Here is a 22165-nt window from a genome sequence, read left to right as displayed (position 1 = left end):
ATTCCACTCCCCTTGCAATCAACAATAACATTGCGTTTGTCTTCCCAATCACTTGCTGCACCTGCAGACCAACTTTTCCTGATTTATATACCAGGACACCCAGATCCCTCTGTGTTTCAATTCGGCAATCTCTCTCCATTTAAATAAAATGCTGTTGTTTTTTTGATCCTTCCTACCAAAGCAGACAAGTTCACGTTTACCCACATTGTACTCCATCTGCCAATTTTTTTCCCATCCATTTGACCCATTTATATCCCTTCTCAAGCTCCTTGAATCCTCTTTACAATGTATTACTTCTCGCTGATCTGAGAATGACCCATTTATCCCTACTCTCTATTTCCTGTCATCGAACCTGCCCTCCAGCCGCGCTGACATATTACCCCCATGCCATGAGCCTTGCTTTTGCCTGGGGGCACGGGATCAATCCGCATGGCAGCTGGTGGAAATTAAATTGAATTTTAATAAAATTGGATATTAAAAGCTGCCCACATCCTATGAAAGAATAAAGGGAATAAAGTGACAATAAAGGCGGGAAAAAGAATCAGGAAAATCTGGCACCGAGGAGAACGCTCTCGTAGCCTGGGAATGCGGTGAAATAAGAGAGTTAGGCTTCCAAGAATGCAGACCCCCCCCCCTATCGAGCCAGGAATTAAAACGTTAGATTTGAATGACAGAGGTGAGAGAAGTTGGGGACTTCCATGGCTTCCTTTGATTCTGATATGTAACAGAATGCTGCACGAGGTGAATGATGTTCTGCATCGCTACCTACCTGCCCCTGAGTAATTTCCAAAATTAGTTTTGACAGCAAACGCTTTTATGGGCAGCGTGGCGAAATACAGCAAGAGTATTATGGGAAAGCACACATTCACAATTGAAATTCTGCTTTGCATCAAAAACATCACAACAATCGAGGCTGACACTTGTTAAAAGAATAAAAGTATCCGCACGCCACCAATGGAAATAAAGCCCATGATAAGATTTCACTTGTTAAAACTCACTTCCCGTCCAATCGTTGAGTAACATTCACTGGCAGCCATATTCCAATTGATGTCTGCAGGCGGTGTAACCACCGAGAAGGCGCAGATCCTCAAACCCTCTCTCACTATGGTCACGACAGTCCTGAGGGCGCAGAATCATAGAACATAGAACATAGAACGTATTGCAGTAACCATTCACCATGTATATAACTGTATCATGCTGTTGCCCATGTGGGCTCCACCTATGGACCATTGTAAGGTATTACCTGTAATGTATCATGTTGGGGCCTGTGTGGGCTCCGCCCCTGGCTCTACCCCTTGAGGGGAGGTATAAAGAGCAGTAGCCCTATAGGCGGCCCTCACTAGCAGACCAGTCGCAGGCAGGCACTGTTCTGGTTGATTAAAGCCACAGTTTACTTCTACTCTTGGTTTCGCGTGAATTGATGGTCTCATCAGAACATACAGTGCAGAAGGAGGCCATTCGGCCCATTGAGTCTGCACCGACCCACTTAATCCTTAAAGAATCCCTTCTCTCAGCTCTTTAATCAATCTGATGGACTCCTACACCACGTCAACAGCAGCAAGAGCTATTATCGAATATACAGTCCCTCCGTTTCCAATTCCCTTCACTCAGCAAGGTGCGCACAAAGACTTTCTTCTGTTTCCATAGCTAATAATTCCTGGAACAGGTTGTTCATCTCTCGCCAGGGTCTTATAACTTGAAGGGCGCCATTCAACATCAAGCATGGCTGACCAAGCGTCTCTCCCGCTCTTACCACCAGCCATTGACGTGCCCGGCAGGACTTACAGGTTGACATATTCATCCAGTTTGATCGCATTATAAACACAGCTTCCTTGGCCAACTAGTCCTGGGGTGGTACACCAACCTGTAGCTTCTGTCTCAGAGGGAGGGGCACTACCCACTGCACCACAAGACCTCCCCACAGTCCCCCACTCTTCCTATAATTGCATGTTCTGTCTTTTCCAACTGTGATGCCACACAATAGCACAGCCTCTGCTTTATTCTCAGAGACCTGCTCCAACACCAGACTCTGTTTTATGACTGCCAAGCAGAAAACTACTGTATCCAGAAAGAGTCTTGCCTTTTCCTCTTTGCATGAACTCCCAGCCTTCTGGACTGCCAGATAATAAGAGAAAAACAGGCTGAATCTGCCCCATCGCAATTTTCTGTCTCTTACCAGCCAGCCTCCCCGAACAGGCGCCGGAATGTGGTGACTAGGGGCTTTTCACAATAACTTCATTCGAAGCCTACTTGTGACAATAAGCGATTTTCATTCATTTTCATTTCTTAGCTATCCATCGCCAAGGCAATCCCAGGAGACATGGATGTTTCTTGGAACCAAATGACGCCATCATCAGGAAATCATAGAGTCACAGATATTTACAGCATGGAAACAGGCCCTTCGGCCCAGCATGTCCATGCCGTCCAGTTTCTATCACTAAGCTAGTCCCACTTGCCCGCATTTGACCCATATCCCTCTATACCCACCCTGCCCAGGTAACTGTCTAACTGCATTTTAAAAGACAAAATTGTACCCGCGTCTACCACTGCCTCTGGCAGCCCGTTCCAGATGCTCAACACCCTCTGTGTGAAGAAATTGCCACTCTGATACCTTTTGTATCTCTCCCCTCTCACCTTAAACCTGTGCCCACTAGTTCTAGACTCCTCTACCTTTGGGAAAAGGTGTTGACTATCTACCTTATCTATGCCCCTTATTATTTTATAGACCTCTATAAGATCACCCCTCAGCCTCCTACGCTCCAGGGAAAAAAAGTCCCAGCCTATCCAGCCTCTCCTTATAGCTCAGACCATCAAGTCCCGGTAGCATCCTCGTAAATCCATCAACCCCTCTTTCAAAATGCTTCAAAGCCCACTTTGTCCTTAAAGGAACATCACACAAAAGAAAATACAACCTTTTCCCAGCACATGGGTGATCACAAAAGAAATACCGGTTTCAGATCACATAATGAATTTGGACGGCTTATTTCTTGAAATTGCAGCAAGGCCATTATGAGGGAGTGAAATCATGAATAATGTTTGGGCACAAAGTGCAGGAGGAGTGTAATTGTAGAACCAGGCTGCAGCCGAGGAGGCCATTCAGCACATTGTGTCTGTGCTGGCCCTTTGAAAGAGCTACCCAGTTCATCCCACTCCCCTACTCTTACCCCATAGCCCTGAAAAGAATAATCTTTATTGTCACAAGTAGGCTTACATTAACACTGCAATGAAGTTACTGTGAAAAGCCTCCTCGTCGCCACATTCCGGCGCCTGTTCGGGTACACAGAGGGAGAATTCGGAATGTCCAATTCACCTAACAAGCACGTCTTTCGGGACTTGTGGAAGGAAACCGGAGCACCCGGAGGAAACCCACGCAGACACAGGGAGAGCGTGCAGACTCCGCACAGAGAGTGACCCAAGTGGGAATCGAACCTTGGACCCTGGCGCTGTGAAGCAACTGTGCTAACCAATGTGCTACCATGCCGCCCATTCCTCATCCTCAATAATGTCTTTGATTTCCTGTTGAAAGTTTATATTGAATCTGTTTCTCTTGCCCTTCCAGTCATTGCATTCCAAATCTTAATAAGTCTTTGAGTCAATAAATTCTCACTTTGCTGTTGAATCTTTTGTCAACTATCTTGTATCAGGAGGTCTTTCCCCACCTAAGGTTGTGGACCTTGAGGGATTTTGAGGTATGTTTTTAAGATTGGGTCGATGAATGTTTGTTAGGTAAGGGAACCAAGAGATAAAGAGCAAAGGTCAGCGAATTGAGTTGAAGTTCAGCTGACCCTATAATCTAACTGAATGGCACAATGGACTCGAAGGGTTAAATGGATCGCTGCTGTCCCTCCGCAATAGTGGTGTTGAATGGATGGCATGATTGTGTGAAATTCCTTTGTTCTTTTTAACCATGACTTTGACTCACAGACTGTTCCACCCTTAGCTGAGCTTCAAATTATCTCCTTTCCACTCCTGCTAGCTAACAACACCCAGCCCCGTCCGCACCTCCCTCTGATCATGGAAATCTCCCTCCGTTCTTGTAACTATTGTTATTCATGTTGTGCCCATCCCTTTTTTGTTCCTGTCTTGTGATGCATCACTCTAACAAAGGCATCATAGCCCTGAAAACTGAATCATCAAAACAATGGGTGACATTGTTGTGGTATTATAGGTATTACGGTACCTGATAGGCTGAAGCACCATTGGTGGAAACTGTATGCTTCCTATTGGTTAGGATGTATGGTAGCTCAGCCCTGCTAGGCGGGGTATAAGAACCTGTGCCGCCCCAGCGACAAGATCTTGCGGTGGAGGATCGAATTCTCCACCTACAACTACGAGATCTTCTATCGTCCCGGGAAGCTAAACGAGCCTCCTGACGCCCTGTCCCGTGGCACATATGCCACCGCACAAGTGGACCGCCTCCGAGCCCTCCACGAGGCCCTCTGCCACCCGGCTTTTTCCATTTTGTCAAGACCGCAACCTGCCCTACTCCATCGAGGAGGCCAGGACAGCCACCAGGGACTGCCAAATCGCACTTCTACCGACCAGAGAAAGCGCACTTGATAAAGGCTTCCCGTTCCTTTGAACGCCTCAGCATGGACTTCAAAGGCCCCCTCCCCTCCACCGACCGCAACACGTACTTCCTGAACGTGATTGATGAGTACTCCCGGTTCCCATTCGCCATCCCCTGCCCCGACATGACCGCAACAACAGTCATCAAGGCCCTCCATAGCATCTTTGCACTGTTCGGGTTCCCCACTTACATACACAGTGATAGGGGGTCCTCCTTTATGTGCGACGAACTGCGTCAATTCCTGCTCAGCAAGGGCATTGCCTCGAGCAGGACGACCAGTTACAACCCCGGGGGTAATGGACAGGTAGAGAGGGGGAACAGAACGGTCTGGAAGACCGTCCTACTGGCCCTACGGTCCAGGAACCTCCCAGTCTCCCGCTGGCAAGAAGTCCTGCCGGAGGCCCTCCACTCCATCCGGTCACTGCTTTGTACGACCACCAACCAGACATCTCACGAACGTCTCCTTGTCTTCCCCTGGAAGTCCTCCTCTGGGACCTTGCTCCCGACCTGGCTGGCAGCACCTGGACCCATCCTGCTCCGAAAGCACGTGCGGGCGCACAAGTCGGACCCGTTGGTCGAAAGGGTCCATCTGCTCCATGCTAACCCCCAATACGCCTACATGGCGTACCCCGACGGCCGACAAGATACGGTCTCCCTACGGGACCTGGAGCCCGCCAGAAGCCCAAGCACATCCCAGCCCCAAGTCCCACCCTCCCCTCCACCGCAGCACCTTACAGGCGGATCGGTCCTTCCGCTGGCCCCGTCTAAGCTCCACCACCCACCGACACCCCCCCCCACAGGCGCTCCCTTCCCAGGTCAACCGTTTTCCCACCAGCGCCATCTAGGGGTGCTGAAGCTGCCATGGAGATCGAAGCCACGCTCCCGGAGTCATGACGCCCGAGCCTCCACCGGAGTCACCGCCGAAGCTCCGACGATCACAGAGGACGACCAGGGCCCCGATCGACTGATTGCTTAATTTTAAATTGTAAACTGTAAAGGTAATCCATCAAATGTACATAGCTATCAGAATTGTAAATAATTACTAAACACTGTACGGAGGTATTACGGTACCTCCATAACTAATTATACCATGTTGTTATGTTTTGTAGTTTCTGGCCACCACCCCCGCCGGACTCTTTTTTAACAGGGGGTGAATGTGGTATTATAGGTATTACGGTACCTAATAGGCTGAAGCACCATTAGTGGAAACTGTATGCTTCCTATTGGTTAGGATGTATGGTAGCTCCGCCCTGCTAGGAGGGGTATAAGAACCCGTGCCGCCCCAGCAGCCTTCATTTTGTACCTGAGCTGCTGGGGGAAACATCTAGCTTATTAAAGCCTTCAGTTGGACTACAACCTCGCTTTAGTGGTCATTGGTCGTGCATCATTGTTAAAATGGGCAGCACGGTAGTACAGTGGTTAGCACTATGGCTTCACAGCACCAGGGTCCCGGGTTCGATTTCCCGCTTGGGTCACTGTCTGTGTGGAGTCTGCACGTTCTCCCCGTGTCTGCGTGGGTTTCCGCCGGGTGCTCCGGTTTCCTCCCACAAGTCCCGAAAGACGTGCTGTCAGGTGAATTGGACATTATGATTTCTCCCTCTGTGTACCCGAACAGGCGCCGGAATGTGGTGACTAGGGGCTTTTCAAAGTAACTTTATTGCAGTGTTAAGATTATTATGATTAAATTAGTGGGTAAAAGAATTTGAGAGGTGCACACGAACCGATCATTGCGAATGTAAGGGAGGGCAACAACAAAGTCATGACTGGGATTTAGAAAAGCAATATGCCCATTCCTGGGTGCCTCGACAATATTAAAGAAATAACTTGCATTTAGAGAGTGCCTCTGGACATCCCAAAGCGCTTTGCACTCAATGAAGTGATCTTGAAGCGTTGGACCCTGTTGAAATGCAGGCAACACAACAGCCAATTTACACGCAGAAAGCTCCCTCACGCAGAAGTGTGATGATCAGACAACCTGGGCGAGATTCTCCGACCCCCCCGCCGGGTCGGGGAATCGGCGGGAGCTGGCATGAATTCCGCCCCCGCCGGTTGCCGAATTCTCCGGCACCGGATATTCGGCAGGGGCGGGAATCACGCCGCGCCGGTTGGCGGGCCCCCCCGGCGATTCTCCGGCCCAGATGGGCCGAAGTCCCGCTGCTGGAATGCCTGTCCCGCCGGCGTGGATTAAACCACCTCTCTTACCGGCGGGACAGGGAGGCGCGGGCGGGCTCCGGGGTCCTGGGGGGGGGCGCGGGGTCTTCTGGCCCCAGGGGGTGCCCTCACGGTGGCCTGGCCCGCGATCGGGGCCCACCGATCCGCGGGCGGGCCTGTGCCGTGGGGGCACTCTTTTCCTTCCGCCTTCACCACGGTCTCCACCATGGCAGAGGCGGAAGAGACCCCCTCCACTGCGCATGCGCGGGGATGCCATGAGCGGCCGCTGACGCTCCCGCACATGCGCCGCCCGGCAAAGTCAGTTTTACGCCAGCTGGCGGGGCACCAAAGGCCTTTCCTGCCAGCTGGCGGGGCGGAAATCTGTCCAGCGCGGGCCTAGCCCCTCAAGGTTAGGGCTCGGCCGCTCAAGATGCCGAGAATTCTGCACCTTTGGGGCGGCACGGTGCCGGACTGATTCGCGCCGTTTTTGGCGCCGGTCGGCGGACATCGCGCCGATTGCGGAGAACTCCGCCCCCTGTTTCTATGATGTAGATTGAGGGATGACTGTTGGCCAGGAGAATTCCTCTGCTCTTTTTCGAAACAGTTTATGTCCAGCTGGGAGCATTGTCAGGGCCGCGGATTAATGTCCCATCTGAAAGTGTGGCACTCCCTTAGCACTGCCCAGATTTCTGATCCACAGTGCCTGGAGTGGGACGGAAGCCATGAACATTTTATCGAGAGTCGAGAGCGCTGTCTGACGAATCATGACCGACCGACACACCCACAGCCTCGAAGGCGAGAGTAGAACATTTTTTTTAAATTGCCTGGCAGTACGTCGAAATGAAAAAGAAATGTTTTATTTATTCATGAGATTCTGATTTGGTGTAAATGACATGGTGGGAGTAAGGAGCTACTCGGGCCAGTTTCCCTGTACATGTGCTGACGGTATTAGTACCCTTGGCAACGGCCTGATTTGCAAATTGCCTCCTCTTGTTTCTGACAGTGCGTTTGATGTGCATAAAATCAATCGAAAACAAAACTTAGTTTGCAACTGAGCAAATCAGTTTATTCAATCCTGCAGGGTCAAACTCTTTGACTGCTATTCAGTTATCCTACACTTTTTAAGTGCTGCTTTTTGAATGATTTCCCTCTTTATTCTTTGCTCTTTTCTTTCTCACATTGGACACCAGAAATTGGGACGTAAGTGGGATTGGATCAGGAGAGGTTAATTGTGGGTTACATGCCAAATGAACCTTTTCCCAATGAATCTCCATTATCCACATTCCTGCTAGATGTTTCCTGACAATCAGGGACAAGGATTGTCTGAAGGACTGTGTCATTCCATGACCTCGAGACAATAGTCCACTCCTGTCTACCACGAAGTAACCTCACAGCCCAAGAAGGATTGAATATGGTCGGTGTTGTTCCTCCCTTCAGTCTGCTGCCTGAGTTTAGCACCACATTGGGCCAAACCCGGAAGTTTATCTCCCGACGACAGTCACTGCAGTTCGGACGAATGAGCTGCCGTGACAAACTGTCTCCAGGAAGGTGCAGTGATTCATCGCTGAAATCTTCCATGGGGAAGGAAGGGAAAAGGTCACAATGAACAAACAGACTGAGCCTGCAACCCTGGAAAGTCACAAAGCAGACCCGCTTCGAGAAAAGACAGGAAGTGGAGAAGCTAATGTATGAATTCTGTCAGTAAAGCACATTAGTCAGATCCATACAAGGTCGTTGTAAAAGTGGTAAAAGTGAATGGAAAGGAAGCAAATGATAGAAAAATAGAAAATAGGAGCAGGAGGAGGCCATTCGGCCCTTCGGGCCTGTTCCGCCATTCATTCTGATCATCCAACTTAACAACCTGCTCCTGCTTTCTCCCCATATCATTTGAACCATTTCGCCTCAAATGCTCTCACTAATTTCTTCTTTTATGTCCACTGGCTCCTTGCACTCTGACCTCTCATGGAACCCCAACCATGAACCTCACAGTCACCCCCAATTCGGGCCCTTGCACTGCAGCTCGCACTAAGGATGGGTACTCTCTCAGCGGTGAGCTCAGCATGGAGGACACCGGGCGCGATGCATGTACGCCAGCCTCCAGATCCCCTTAAAGCTTAAAGCATGGGGTGCCCGAAAGAAAGGCCTGCTAGTGACCCCTCCCCGTGAGATCGAGATACTGACCCTCAGCTCCGGCCCCAAATTGAACTTGATTGTGTCCCCCACATTCTCTCCGCTCCCTCATGTGCAATGAGCAGTCTGAAGCTTCATGGCTCCTGGAGCACTCACCTCTGGGGCGGGATTCTCCCGTACCCAGCAGGGCGGGGGGTCCCGGGAGGACGGACTGGCGTGAACCTCTCTAGCATCGGGCCGCCGCAAAGGTGGGGAATCCTCCCCACCTTTAGGGGCTAGGCCCGCCCCAGAGTGGTTGGCGCCCTGCCGGCTGGCGAGGAAGGCCTTTGGCGCCACGCCAGCCGGGGCCGAAGGGACTCCGCCGGCCAGCGCGGGTCCGCTCATGTGTGGGAGCATCAGCGGCTGATGACGTCATCCCCGTGCATGCACAGGGGGGGTTCACCTACCCGTCGGCCATTGCGGAAGACCACACGGCCGGCGCGTAGGAAAAGAGTGCCCCAAGGCACAGGCCTGCACGCGGAACGGTGGGCACCGATCACGGGCCAGACTACCGTGGGGGCACCCCGCCGGGGCCAGATCGCCCGGCGCCCCCCCCAGGACCCCGGAGCCCGCCCGCGCCATCAGGTTCCGCCGGTAAGGGACCTAGTCCAATTTACGCCGGCGGGACCTTCATAGAACGAGCGGGTCTTCAGCCCATCGCGGGTCGGAGAATCACCGGGGGGGGGGGGGCGCCGCTGCAAGAGGCCGCCAACCGGCGCGGCGTGATTCCCACCCCCGCCAATTATCTGGCGGCAGAGTATTCGGCGGCCGGTTTCTCTGACCCAGTGGGGGGTCGGACAATCCCGCCCCTGGAGTGAATCCTCGCTAATGACGTGCCAATGTAATAAAATGAGGTTCCCAGTCTCCTACAGTGTGATTTGCGTTACTCCACCAGTCAGGTGGGGAGGGGGTTGAAAGTCGGGGTAGCACAGTAGCACAGTGGTTAGCACTGTTGCTTCACAGCGCCAGGGCCCCAGGTTCGAACCCCAGCTTGGGTGACTGTCTGTGTGGAGTCTGCACGTTCTCCCCGTGTCTGCGTGGGTTTCCTCCGGGTGCTACGGTTTCCTCCCACAAGTCCTGAAAGACATGCAGGTTAGGTGGGTTGGACATTCTGAATGCTCCAAACAGGTGCCAGAGTGTGGTAACTGGGGGATTTTCACAGTAACTTCATTGCACTGGTGATGTAAGCCTATTTGTGACACTAATAAAGATTAGTATTATTATTAAATCCTGATTACACCGGAGAGAATCGCGTTTTTCAATTCTCTCCGGATTTTGAGCCTGCGCCATATTTCTCTCTGACGGAAAGTTTAATATCACCCCCACTATCTCTAATTTCCCTTGTATGCCATGGATTGGTGACTTTTCACCTTTTACTTTTGTGCCAGACAGGGATGAACAATTGTTGCAGTTCCTCCAGGCACTCTTTGAATGTTTGCCATTGACTATCCACCATCATCCCTTTAAATAACATTCCCCAATCCATCATAGCCAACTCACACCTTGTATCATTGTATCTTCCTTTATTTAGTTTCAGGGCCCTAGTCTCAAAATTACCTCTATCACTCCACATCTTGATGAAGAATTCGAACATATTATGATCACTCTTCCCCAAGGGACCTTGCACAACTAGATTGCCAATGATTCCATTCTCATTAAACAATACCTAGACTAGAATGGTTCTATAGTTGGTTCCTCAACGTATTGGTCGAGGAAAGCTCCACTCTACACAATCCAAGAATTCCTCCTCTCCGGTGTTGTGACAAATTTGATTTGCCCAATCCATATGCAGATTAAAATCATCCATACTTACAGATGTTTCTTTATTGCATGCATTTCCTGTTAATGCCAGCCCCCAACATCAGGGCTACAGTTTGGGGGTCTATGTCAAAATCGCTTATTGTCACAAGTAGGCTTCAAATGAAGTTACTGTGAAAAGCCCCTAGTCGCCACATTCCGGCGCATGTTCGGGGAGGCTGGTACGGGCATTGAACCGTGCAGCTGGCCTACCTTGGTCTGCTTTAAAGGCCAGCTCTTTAGCCCTGTGCTAAATCAGCCTCTTAAAACAGCCTCTAAATGCAACCCCCACTAATATCTTTTGCCCCTTGTATTTCTCACCTCTACCCATACAGATTATACATCAATGGGCAGCATGGTAGCATTGTGGATAGCACAATTGCTTCACGGCTCCAGGGTCCCAGGTTCGATTCCGGCTTGGGTCACTGTCTGCGCAGAGTCTGCACGTTCTCCTCGTGTCTGCGTGGGTTTCCTCCGGGTGCTCCGGTTTCCTCCCACAGTCCAAAGATGTGCAGGTTAGGTGGATTGGCCATGATAAATTGCCCTTAGTGTCCATAATTGCCCTTAGTGTTGGGTGGGGTTACTGGGTTATGGGGATAGGGTGGAGGTGTTGACCTTGGGTAGGGTGCTCTTTCCAAGAGCCGATGCAGACTCGATGGGCTGAATGGCCTCCTTCTGCACTGTAAATTCTATGATAATCTATGATAATCTCTGACATTGTCCGAGCTTCGATCTTTCCTCACTATTGCGCTAATTTCCTCTTTAACCAGCAATTCAATCCCACCACCTTTTCCTTTTTGTCTGTCCTTCCTAAATACTGAATACCCGTATGATCAGCTTCCATCTCTGGTCACCCTGCAGCCACGTCTCCGTAAACCCGACTATATCATGACGGTTTACATCTATTTGTCTGATTACTTCATCCACTTTATTGTGATTTCTCCGTGCATTAAGGCACAAATCCTTAAGGCTTGTCTTTTTAACATTCCTTGTTCCATTCCCATTATTTTTCACTGTGGCCCTGTCTGATTCTGGCCCTCGATTTCTCTGCCTATCACTTTTCTTATTCTCTTTTCTGCCTTTTGTTCTTCTCTGTATTTCCCCTTCCTCTGATTCCTTGCATAGATTCCCACCCCCCCTGACATTTTAGTTTAAACCCTCCCCAACCACTCTCGCAATAACTCCCTCGAGGACATCAGGCCTGGTTCTGCCCAAGTGTAGCCCTCCAGTTTGCACCAGTCCCACCTCCCCCAGGACCGGTCCCACCTCCCCCAGGACCTGCCCCAACACTCCAGGAATCTGATTTTTGAAAATAAATTTGGAGTACCCAATTATTTGTTTTCCCAATTAAGGGCAATTTAGCGTGGCCAATCCACCTAACCTGCACATCTTTGGGTTGTGGAGGGTGAGACCCACGCAGACAAAGGGAGAATGTGCAAACTCCGCACGGACAGTGACCCGGGGCCGGGATCGAACCCGGGTCCTCAGCGGCGTGAGGCAGCAGTGCTAACCACTGCTCCACTGTGCCGCCCGCCGCAGGAATCTAAAACCCTCGCCCTCGATATGAAGCAAAAAAAGCTATTGCCTCAACAGCTGGAGTTGTCAAGACCACGAAATCCCGAATATAAAGTGGTGAGTTAAATAGATCTACAAGTCCGTTCAAGAGTGAAGGATTTACTCAGCCATGTTGTGTACTCTGAGATATCTTTGGGTAAATATGAAGCTCTCACAGATAACTGAAAGCTGCTGCCATTATTCTGGAATGTGGATGTCATTACCGCCATAAGCTGTGGCTCAAGTGGTAACACTCTTGTCTCTGAGTCAGACGCTAATGGGCTTAAGTCCACACACGCACAGTAATCTAGGCTGACGCTTTGGTGCAGTACCAAGTGGGTGCTATGCTATCAGAGGTGCCACCTGTGTTATACTGTGTAATGCCCTCTCGGACAGATGTAAAACACCCAGAGGTACTATTTTGAAGAAGAACTGGCGAGTTCACTGCGGGGTTCTGAATATTCATCTCTCAAACAACTTACTTTTTAAATCAAATTCCAACATCTCCTTTGCTGATCCAGTGTGGTGAATGAACAGCCAATGGTTACTGAGCGGCCAACATCGGACTCGTCATGCCCGAGGAGGGGTGAGAGGTGCTGCTTTCAACACCAAGTCAACAAAGAATGGCATCCACCAAGGTGCCCTGTAAAACATCAATGGAAGGGAGGGTAGGGGCCAATCAGTGGCTGGAGAACACTGGGCATGATTATCGAAGGCCAATGGTCAAAGACCCAGGGATATCGCTGCCAGAATGCCCAGGACAAAGGCTTCATTCCAACTATCTTCCGCTGTTTCCTCAATGACCTTCTCTCCCTTGCATATATATCCTGGTTAAATGACAGGTCTCCCAGCTCTGAAGGCTCTGCAGGGCCAGGCGAAGAATCTAATGCTGAATATCAGGGATTGATTTATGAAGAGAGATTGGAAGAGACTTGGAAAGAAGGTGATGGAGAGGCGATTTTGTAGGAACAGGATAAGACATGAGTGAAGCAACAGTGCTAACCACTGTGCTACCGTGTCGCCCATAGATAGTTATGGGAATAGGAAAAGTAAACTCAGGATATTAGGCAAGGTTAAGCTGCCTGTCTTCTATTGATTAGTGTAATATGGGTGTCTCCGGCTGGACCAGCATTTATTGCCCATCCCTAATTGCCCTTGAACTGAGTGCCTTGCTTGGACACTTCAGAGGGCATTTAAAAGTCAACCATATTACTGTGGGTCTGGAGTCTCATGTAGGCCAGGCCAGGTAAGGACGGCAGATTTCCTTCCCTGAAGGACATTAGTGAACCAGATGGCATCACTGAACTTTTTAATTTGAGATGTTTATTGAATACAAATTTCGCCGTGTGCCAGAGTACTACCCTGGATCTCTGGATTGCGAATCCACTAAACCATCACCTCTCCCAAAGGAGAGCTAGAGGACATGAAGCCTGTGTCCAGAGGGTCCGCAGGGATCAGTGTTGGGGCCCTTGCTGTTTATAATCATGATAGAACATAGAACATAGAACATAGAAAAATACAGCACAGAACAGGCCCTTCGGCCCACGATGTTGTGCCGAACCTTTGTCCTAGATTAATCATAGATTATCATTGAATTTACAGTGCAGAAGGAGGCCATTCGGCCCTTTGAGTCTGCACCGGCTCTTGGAAAGAGCACCCTACCCAAACTCAACACTTCCACCCAACACCAAGGGCAATTTGGACATTAAGGGCAATTTATCATTGGCCAATTCACCTAACCCGCACATCTTTGGACTGTGGGAGGAAACCGGAGCACCCGGAGGAAACCCACGCAGGCACGGGGAGGACGTGCAGACTCCGCACAGACAGTGACCCAAGCCGGAATCGAACCTGGGACCCTGGAGCTGCGAAGCAATTGTGCTATCCACAATGCTACCGTGCTGCCCTTGAGATCAAATAAATCTACACTATAATTTTACTGTAATCCATGTACCTATCCAATAGCTGCTTGAAGGTCCCTAATGTTTCCGACTCAACTACTTCCACAGGCAGTGCATTCCATGCCCCCACTACTCTCTGGATAAAGAACCTACCTCTGATATCCCTCCTATATCTTCCACCTTTCACCTTAAATTTATGTCCCCTTGTAATGATGTAGATATGAATGTAGGAGGGTTGACATGTCATGTTGTGGATGATACGAAGATTGGTAGGGTGGTAAATAGTGAAGAGGATAGACTTCGATTGCAGGAGGTTTTCGGCAGGCTGGTTTGATGGGCTAATCAGTGGGAAATGGAATTCATTACAGATAAATGTGAGATGATGCACTTGGACAGGACAAACAAGGCAAGGTAATACATGATAATCGACAGGACCCTGGGAACCACCGAGGATCAATGGGATCTTGGTGTGCATGTACACCGGTCCTTTAAGGTAGCAGAGCAGGTGGATACAGAGGGTAAGAAGGCATATGGTATACTTGCCTTTATTACCCGAGGCACAGATTTTAATAGCAAGAAGCTTATGCTGGGAATCTATGAATGTTGGTTAAGCCATAGCTAGAATATTGTGGGCAGTTCTGGAATCCACATTGTAGGAGGGATGTGATAGCACTGGAAAGGGTGCAGAGGAGATTTACCAGGATGTTGCCTGGGCTGGGGAGTGTTAGATATGAAGAGAGATTGGATAGACTGGGTTTGTTTTCCCTGGAGCAGTGGCGACTGAGGGGGGACATGATTGAGATGTATAAAATTATGAGGGGCTTACGTAGGATAGACAAGGACAAACTTTTCCCCGAGGTGGACGGGTCAATGACCAGGGGGCAAAGATTGAAGTTCGGTGGCAGGAGGTTTAGAGGGGATGCGAAGAAAAACTTTTATATCCAGAGGGGGGCGGGAGTCTGGAACTCGCTGCCTGATAGGGTGATGGAGGCAGAGACCCTCAGAACATTTAAGAAGTATTTAGATGAGCACTTGCGATCCCAGGGCAGGCAAGGCTGTGGGCCAAGTGCTGGAAATGGGATTAGAATAGTTAGGTGGTTGTTTTTGACTGGCACAGACGTGTTGGGCCGTTGGGCCTTTACCATGCTGTATGCCTTTATGGCACAGGTTCAACCTAAAGGATAGCTTTAGGATTGATATCAGGAAACTCTTCACACAGAGTGCAATCGACATGTGAAATTAAATCTCAAATAGTCTTGAAAGGCAAAAAGCAATTCCAGGAACAATTGGGTGCGACGACAGGATCTGGAGGAAAAAGTAGTCGCTCACCTTTGCACAGCAAGACCCCACGACGGACAACCTGCTGTTCAATGTTGCCCAGGACACCTCACCTGTCACAATGACAGGGCAGGGACGTTTAGGGTTCCGTCAGTGATGGCACCTCAGCAGCGCAGCACTCCCTCAGTGCTAAACCTGGAGTGGGATGTAAGCTGCAAACTCAACAAAGCTGTCCAGTCAGCCAGGGCTGGGAACCAAACCATTAGATTGAGATGCACAGTAAAGACGGGGGCTAGAAGCACAGGCCACTGCAAGGGGTAAAAGAATGGGAGATAAAATTAGAAAACTCTAGAAGCAATGGTGAGGCGTTAAACCCAGCTATGATAAGCCTGTAGCTGTAGGAGGGCTGAGCAAGGTGCTTATCCCCACAGCATTGAGCACCTGGTAAGCAATGCAATAAATCGGGGAACAAGACTTTATTTTTCATTTCAACACAGGCGTCAAATGAATAAATGAAGTCCAGATAATGCAGAAGAATGGATAGATCAGTGGGCTGATCAATAGGGTGAAGTTGTCATCCCACTTCCCCTCCCGGATAGCAAAGGCTTCCTCACATGAATTATGAGCGACGTTTTGACAGCTCCAAAAACATATTCTGATTAAACAAGCGTTGGGAAAAATGGGTTGCTGTTTTTGTAAAAGAACGATAAGAGCATTGCATCATGCCTGAAGTTTGAGGAAGGTTTTCAAACAATTTATCACTTCCGCAGCATCCAAACGCCTTAACACAGCGCCACCATTTGGAAATAACATGTGGCATCAAGAAAACACGCAGCTCCCCGTCTGTCGATCTGCAGAGAGAGAGATGTGTTGATGTTTTGCAGATTGCTGACCCTGTTTCCCCTGACAGTTACGATTCAGTTTCTTTGACATGCTATGTTAATGAGGCAAGAATAATTGCAGCTCGCAATACATAAATGCCCACTTACTGCTCGAAACTGGGTCCTCCTCCTCATCTCTCTTTTCGTTTTCTCAAGGGATATGCACGTTATTCACTTCCTCCATTTATTGCCCATCCCTAAGCGCCCTTGAGAAGATGGTGTGGAACCGCCTTCTTGAACCGCTGCAGTCCCTGAGGTGTAGGTAAACCCACAGCGCTGTTCGGGAGGGAGTTCCAGGATTTTGACCCAGCGACAGGTGAAGGGACGGGCGCCATTTTTCCAAGTCAGCATGACGTTTAGCTTGGAGAGGAACCTCCAGATGGTGGCTCTCCCAGGTAGCTGCTGCCCTTGTCCACCTGGGTGGTAGAGGTGGTGGGTTTGGAAGGTGCTGCCGAAGGAGCCTTGGTGAGTTCCTGCAGTCCATCTTGTAGATGGTACACATGGCTGCCACTGTGCGTCGGCGGTGGAGGGAGTGGATATTAGGATGCCAGTCAAGCGGGACTGCTTTGTCCTGGATGGTATCAAGCTTCTTGAGTGTTGTTGGAGCTGCACTCATCCAGGCAAGTGGATGAATGGACGATTCTTGAGAGATTTATTTCATGAATATTCAGTGATCATTTATGTGCATTGGGGGAAATTTAAGTCAGTTTTTATTGAGGCTGATTTTATTTTCATTGGGCTTCCAAAACTACTGAAATTAGCCAGATCTGAGCCCATAAGCAACCACACTGAGGTAAGCACTTTCTGATAATGTGTCCTCCTCTTAAGGATGGGAACCTCCTCCCTAAACCTCTCCAACTCTCTACGTCAGTCTCCTCCTCTAGCACCAACCCTGCTGGCCCAACGTTTGGTTATTTGACTTATATTCTCATGTGTGTTGGTGTCATATTTTGTTTTATAAAAATGCTGTGAAACACCTTGGAACATTTTGTTGCATTAAAGCTGCTATATCAATGCAAAGTGTGTTTGTTGCTCTCCTGCAACCACCCTCCCTCACGACCCTGCGATCGGAAGGACTCAGGCTATGTAAGGCTGTTGTATATATGTTCTACTGTTCTATTAGTATTGTTATCTCCACTGTTGTATATGCTTATTGTTCTTGCTGTCCTGTTATTGGTTGTTGCTGTTGTACTGTTGGAATGTTATTATTGGTGCTGCTGTTGGCTCCGCCTGTGGCTCCGCCCAGCTGTGGAGGTATGAAGCCTGTTTACCTAAGTCAGCCCTGCAGTGCGGTACGAGCTACAGGTCGGCACATATTTAGCTTATTAAAGCATCGGTTCACTGCTTCTCAGCGTCTCGTCTGAATTGATGTCTATCACACCCCCAAGATTGAACCCCCGCACAATCAGAAATCGCCGGCAAATCGCAATTCTCCCCAGCTGCACTCGCAATGCCTCTTTCAATGGGACTGTCCCTTCTCATGGCCAGAGACGGACTGTGATTAGACAACCCTGATGATCAGACTACTCCATTTCCCCTGTTACCGGAGCTGTCTGACGATCGCTTACTCCCGACATTCTAACCACCCCGACTCACGGCGTGTGACCAACCAAAATGGAGGAGTTTCATTCTGGAAGACACCTAACACATCGAGAGATTAAGTTGGGAATATGCAAAGGAGAGGTTGAGGCATCAGAGTGATAGCACAAACCTCCAAACAACCCACCTGTCCAACTCATCAAACACCGTCAGCCCAGCATGTGAGAGAGTCCGCACATCATGCAGATCCACGGGCCACCTCAGAACCCATTGAACTGGAGCGGGAGTAATCCGATCCTCGGTCCTGAGGGACTGTCTCAGCAGATGGCAAGTTAACCACTTGCCCCCACCTCAGCCTCTGATCCTTGCCCACCCACCGTGATCTGCCTCCAACCTTCTGAATGATGCTGTGCCCACGCCAGTCCCCCATTCTCCTTACGCTCTCCAGCCAAGGAGCTGGGAGCTGACCTCTTCCTGGACTGCATGCTTTGTTTCAGCGTAACCCATCCGACAGGGACACAAACCTGATGGTGAGGGCGATTCCCAGGCGGAGACCCTGCTGGTAAAGAGCACGCTTCGGAGGGCCCGAGACATCCAGGTTTCCCAGCTGGAGCCCATCAACATCTCTACTTCCTACGGAAGCTAAAGAAATTCGGCATGTCTGCATCGACTCTGACAAACTCCTACAGATGTGCGATAGAGAGCATCCTATCCGGCTGCATCACAGCCTGGTATGGCAACTGCTCGGTCCAACATCGCAAGAAACTGCAGAGTGCGGTGAATTCAGCCCGACGCAATAACTCAAGCTTGCCACCCCCACATTGATTCTGTATACACCACCCGCTGCCTCAGGAAGGCAGACAGCATTGTCAGAGACTCCTCCCACCCAGGCATTGCCCTCTTCCAGACCCTTCCATCAGGCAGAAGATACAGAAGTCTGAAGACCCGCAAATCCAGACATAGGAACAGCTTCTTCCCCATAGCTACCGGACTCCTCAACGACTCTCCCTCGGACTGATCTCTTCCCTGTAAGAACACTATTCACGACGCCCTATGCTGCTCTTGCTCATGTATTTGCTTTGTTCTGCGCTGTAACCAATCACTGTTTGTCGATGTACTTTGTCGACTATTCTTTTTGTTTACTGTGTACGTACTGTGTACATTCCCTTGGCCGCAGAAAGATACCTTTCACTGTACTTCGGTACGCAGGACAATAAATCAATCAATCAATAAATCAATATTCTGCGCCAGCCTTGCTCCCACCCCACCCCTACTCGGAAATCCCAACCCGGTAATATTGCCACTGATACTTCAGCTCATAAGCATCGGTCAGAACTGAAAAAAAACTTGGCAGATTCAAGGCAAATAAAGGATTGGCATTAAGAACTGCCTTGTTGTAGCACAATAGAATTTAACTAAACAACCTGAATTCAAAGGGAACGCACTGGGAAAATCAATAACAAAAGATTGATTGTTACACGAGCCATCAAGTATTACCAGGCAGATCGCATCAGCATAGCCACTGCCTCCATAAGCTGTGGCCCCTGTCGCCTCTCTATTTTATTTTGTTTTAAGCTTCCACAAAACAGGGAATATTATTGCAGCAGAATAAATCGATTTGCTAAAATGGCCAAATGTTGATCAGATCCTGCGAGACGGGAATTTGCAGGTCGGAGCTGACCACAGTGATAAGCGACACGGTTCACGTGCCCCAAAGCTAAAGCCAAAAGGTCGATAATGGCAGGAGGGTTCCTGCTCCTGACTGTTAGACACTGACCCCTGCTGGAAGCAGAAGGGTGTGCAAATTGGCTGTGGGAGCTACGATACCCTGCACTTGTATCCAGCCAAATACGAGTCATCATTCCAGAAGAATGCAAAAGCAGGATATTTTTTTTAAAGCTGAAGAACTTGTAAGTGTTGATGTTCAGAGGGACTTGGGTGCATTTGTACAAGAGTATGCAGGTAAACCAAGCAGTTAGCAAGGAAAATGTCATGTTGGCCTTTAACGCAAGGGGGAGTGGGGTACCCAAATAGAGATTTTGCACTGCAATCGCACAGTGCTTTGGCGAGACCATATCTAGAATACTGGGTACAGTTTTAGGTTCCATATATATAGATATTTTAAAACATTTTTTGGACACTAAGGGCAATTTATCATGGCCAATCCACCTAACCTGCACATCTTTGGATTGTGGAGGAAACCGGAGCACCCGGAGGAAACCCACGCACACGCAGGGAGGACGTGCAGACTCCGCACAGACAGTGACCCAAGCCGGAATCGAACCTGGGACCCTGGTGCTGTGAAGCCACAGTGCTAACCACTGTGCTGCCGTGCTGCCTTCCCTGGTCACTGGGATGAGAGAGTTGTCCAATGTAAGAAGCTTACAAGATTACTGAGAGGACGAGATAGAGCGGAGATGGAGAGGATGGTTCCACTAGTGGTAGAGACTAGAACCCGGGCCACAACCTCAGACTGAAGGGGCGATCCTTCAAAACAGAGATGAGGAGGAATTTCTTCAGCCAGAGGGTGGTGAATCTGTGGAACCCTTTGCTGCAGAAGGCTGCGGAGGCCAATTCACCCCTGCAGACCAAATAGGCCACCCTGAGGGGGACCTGCTTGCTTGACATTCCTGGTTTGGATTTCTTCACTCACCTCTGCACCTTGGCGATTCTCAAGTGGCCTCTGGTCCCCCCCCCCCACCCCTCCACCTGGGGCCGCCGAGTGGCGTGAACCGAACAGCCCTCCAATTGGACCAGCAGCATCCGGAGCCCACCACTCCAAATCCTTATTGGTTGGCAGCCCTAGCGGCAGCTCGTTAGCGGGCAACATTGTTAAACCGCTCCTGTTGCTGGCAATTATCATTGCGGGACCCCCATCGTGTCCCGGTGTGAGGATCATGAAGCCCATGGTAACAATCTGCTTCTTATCATTAAGGAGTGAAACACGGAAAGTCTTTTCATGCAAAGTGCGACAGACGTTTGGAACTCTCTTCCGCAAAGGTCAACTGATGCTAGATCAGTTTTAGATTTGAGATTGGTAAATTCTGCCTGATCAAAGTTATTAAGGAATAAGGGACAAAGGCCAGTATGGGGACTTAGGTCGCATATCATCAACAGGCTCGAGGAACTAAATGGCCTCCTCCTGTTCCTACACCCGATGAAGAATAACTAGTTGAGGAACCAGAGGGTGCCTATTTCCCATGGAGCCATTGCCCAACAAGGTAACTCAATGCCAGGGAGAAAAATAGAAAATATCATCCTTTCCTGCACTGAGACCAATTGTCTGATAAGCTTAGTTCAATGGTTGTACTCTTGCCAAGTGCGTTTATGCTCTACTCCAGGACCTGGCCCCATAATCTGTGCTGATAGCTCAGAGCAAGTGTCGAAAGTGCGCTGCATGGTTTAGACTAGATTGTGATTGGGAAGAGGTCGAGGCACCAGATTGAGTTAAAATGCTGATCAACCATGATCTAATTGACTGGGGGCTGGTTTCGCTCTGTTGGTTGGACACCTAGCTTGTGGTGCAGCGTAAGGCCAGCAGCATGTGTTCAGTTCTCCTGAGGTGTGGTGATCCTCCGGTTGAATTGCCACCAGTCAGCTCTCCCTCTCAAAGGGGCAAGCAGCCTGTGGTCACCTGGGAGTATGGAGACTTTGCTTTAATTCAATGGCAGAACAATGTTGAAGGGCTGAATGGCCTCCTATGTTTCTAGGAGGCCTCAGTTCAAAGTCCCCGAGGGTCAAAATGGGCAGGTGTGTGGAACAGGTTCACAATGAATCAACAAACTACTTACAAGCATATCCATCTTTCGAGAATAAATTGGATGATGGTCAAAACAGACAAGTCTCCAATTTTCTTTTGAGTCAGTATCTAAGAACAATTTCACACCAATCTTACTCTAAAACGTTCTTCACCCACACCTTGGGACTGAAATAGTTTCTTCTCTTTGTTCTCAGTTCCTTGCACAATCTGCAGCTTTTGAAGTTCATTTTCAGTTTTTTTGTTCAAATTTCTTATTCATGCCCCGAGCTTCATGGAGAGATTAGTTTGCCAGGAGAGCATTAATATTTGCATTTTAACCAATTTGAATCGAGAAGAAAGAACTTTTCAAAAGACTTGCATTGATCTGGCACTTTGCACAGCCGGGGGATGTGCCAAAATGCTTTGCAATCAATAAAATGCTCAGTGTAATCACGATTGCATCGTTGGAGATCTGTATCCAAATACCAGAAAACGGCCACATGCGTCAGCGACCAACATGCTTTAATGATGTTCAGTGAGGGATAAACATTGGCAGGACGCTGACAAGAAGTAACGCCCTTTGTCA

This window comes from Scyliorhinus torazame, chromosome 7 (assembly GCF_047496885.1).
Source record: "Scyliorhinus torazame isolate Kashiwa2021f chromosome 7, sScyTor2.1, whole genome shotgun sequence".
Classification (NCBI taxonomy): Eukaryota; Metazoa; Chordata; class Chondrichthyes; order Carcharhiniformes; family Scyliorhinidae; genus Scyliorhinus; species Scyliorhinus torazame.
This window is presented reverse-complemented; position numbering follows the sequence as displayed.